Genomic DNA, 3117 nt, shown 5'->3' with positions numbered 1-3117 from the left:
CCCCCCACCTCCCCAACCATGTGTAACCCCACATATTTTTTTACTCGGTCCAGAAACACAAAGCATTTTGATTGGTCTATCTCCCTTGGAGACGTCTTCGGATAGATACTGCTGTGTCTTGTGGTCGGCGTGTGTGTGACATAATCGTTCACCTTTCATTTCACAAGATTCTCTGCCAAAAAACGAGGGCTCTTGTGGTCTAGAGGTATAATTGTTCGCCTCTCAACCAATAGCTCCAGGATTCGACACCTAAGGGCAGGGACGGAAAATGTTCTTTCCTAAAATTTTTCCCCTTTCACCTCCTTTCCTGTTCTCTAATCATGTTCTGTCATCTGCTTTCATCTCCACTTTCTGCCTCCCTCCCCCCTTTTTTTTCTAGGCTCCTGGCTCTTCCTGCTGCTACTCCTGACTCCTTCTTACTTCTCTCTTTCAGCAGCATCCCTGATCTTAAGGTGGTTAAGATCGAACTCCTAGCCTTCTCGGATAAGGGCAACAAAAATCTCGAAGGTCCCGTGCGCAAGTTAAAGATTTCTTGGTGGTCGTAAAATCGATAGGAGAGCAAAGAGTGGCGCCATGACCGTGCCCGATCCAGAATATAATTATAATTCAAGTCTGTGGTTTCAATAACCAATTCGTTATTCAGCATGATTGCAACAGACTCATTTTAACAGTAAATAAACCGTACTTTTGTAGGAAACATAGAAGGCAAACGAGGCAGAGGTAGACCATGAATAACGTATTTACAGAACTTGAACAAATGAGAGACGAATGAGTTTTGTTTTGTTTTGTTCGCTTTCTGTTGTTGTTATTGGTGGGGATGATGTTGTTGTTGTTTGTTGTTTTTGTTTTGGGTTTGGCTTTTAAAATATATATGTGAGGCGGCGTGGTGGAATCAGGCTCTCGTCAAAATAATCAAAGTGAAAAAACTTGCATTTTTCCACAGGTTTGTGAATTTTTATCAAATTTTTGTTTTTTGACTCAACACCTTTGATGCCCATTAAAGAACTCATTTCTGAGTGGATATTTCCTAAAACGTGTTGATTAAAGGCACAAAAATGTAAATTTTCAGTTACCACGGACTCTTAAGCTAAGGAAATAACTAATCTTTGGCGGCCACTTTCTCACTAATTTTGCCTCTGAAAACAGGTGACCCCCACCTCTTTCTTTCACAAATATCTTGACTTGCATTCAAGATAAATGGATAATTTTTTCATCCACATAAAGACAAGTGAACAAGCTTTAAGTTGATAACAATAACTCTACATGCTCAAAAATTGACGAGAGCCTGATTCCACCAGGCTGCCTCGGATATATTATTTTAAAACACCCAGGAAGAAAATCAATAAAAGGCAAATTATGGTTGCCGATGTCTGTCACAGATCTGGCACATGATGAGAAAGAAACTGTACATGGATTAAGTTCTTTTGCCACAGTACGTTGCCAAGAATTACAACGTTCTATCTGACATTTTCTTGTGCTGATCAGAGTAAGCCTGATTCCCCGTTTGGACTTCTCTGTTGATATTCATCCATTGGCGCTCGTAATAATAAGACGTCATGCAGTTGCGAGCGCCGTAAAACCTTACTAAAAACTAATCTGACATTTTTTGCCGTTTTGAGTTTCAATTAAAGACCACGAGGCCAGATACTATATGTTATCTCTGCTCTATCAAAATGCTAAGATTATTCAGCATTGTTATCAAGATTCCAAAGAATTGCATTTGAAAAGGCTTGACCTTGTAATAATAATAATATGCGCTTTACACATACACTATAGATCTATTATTGTAGTGAAACTCAAAATTTGAAACTTCAAGTTTCTCAAAACTGGGTAGTGAGCAGATAGAACTTTGTAATTCTGGGGTAGCGAGTACCCAAAGGAGAAGGGACAAGGAAGGAAAAATTCAATCAAGATTTCTTCTGAACTAATCCAAAGCAGGATGGAAATGGAGGGGGACGTGCTCAAGCAAAGCCCGGAGCACTACTTCTGCCCTCACTTCAGCCTTATGTTTTTTAATTGGTAAGTGTTTTAAGGAGTTCACAACTGAATAAGGTCATATGAACGCGCAGGACACATAAAGCATTTTTCGTTTGGTAAGAAATAATTTTGAATTTTGCTCTGGTGGCGCCGAAATCTCATCAGTTTTAGGACCACGAATAAGTCTTGTCTGCTCAGTACCTAGTTCTGAGAGATTTAAAGTTACAAATATTGAGTTTCACAACATGTCAAGCGTTTTCGAAAGCAATTATCTTAGAATATCTTGATAACGACTCCGAATAACCTTACAATTTTTACAGAACAGATGGAACGTTTATTTTGGTTTCTGACCTCCTGGTCTTAATAACTCTTAGTAACGGCCTGAAATAGCAGACAGAACTATGTAATCCTGAGGGGACGGAATTTCCAAGCGTGGACTTAAACGGCACCTGTCACTGCCCCAGTCAATGATTATAAACACTTATGGTCTCTGGCCCCAGTGATCCACACCGCCCACCGCCCACCAAAGCCATGGTTGGCAAACAGAAAAGTATCTATCCGGAGACGTCTCCTACTGAGATACACCAATCAAAATGCTTTGCGCCTCTGGACTAAGTAAAAAAATCTGGGGGCAGGTTACATGCCCCCCTGTTTTAATCCATAATTTGATATTTTACAGTAAGGTTTGACATTTTCTTGAAAATAATTGATTTTCTACAGTTTTAGTGGCTATATGTGTGATCTGCAGCACACAATTTTAATACACAGTTTGACTATCCAAAGCAGTGCATCTGTGTCTCCAAATAGTTCCTGGGTGCTCGCTGGAGAATGATTGAGTAGGTCTTGTACGGCAGTATCGACTCAATTTTGGTCATTTAAGTGCTATTGCTGGAGACGACTCCGAATAATCTTCTGCTGGTAAACAGCGCCATAGCCTTAACACGTCTCATGCCGATACTATACCCACAGAGTAACCGGATTAGGTCAGAACCAAAGGCTATTGACATGAACATATGAGAATTCTAAACTTCAACAAATTGGGGAAAATCTGTGCAATTAGGACACAGCGGATGGATTTACAAGGCACCAGAGCTGGACATTTTAGCTTGTACTATTATAATAATATATAACTTCGGTTTG

The sequence above is a fragment of the Aplysia californica genome, unplaced genomic scaffold, assembly GCF_000002075.1.
Source record: "Aplysia californica isolate F4 #8 unplaced genomic scaffold, AplCal3.0 scaffold00259, whole genome shotgun sequence".
Classification (NCBI taxonomy): Eukaryota; Metazoa; Mollusca; class Gastropoda; order Aplysiida; family Aplysiidae; genus Aplysia; species Aplysia californica.
The sequence above is the reverse complement of the archived record's forward strand: the minus strand, read 5'-3'. Positions refer to the sequence as shown.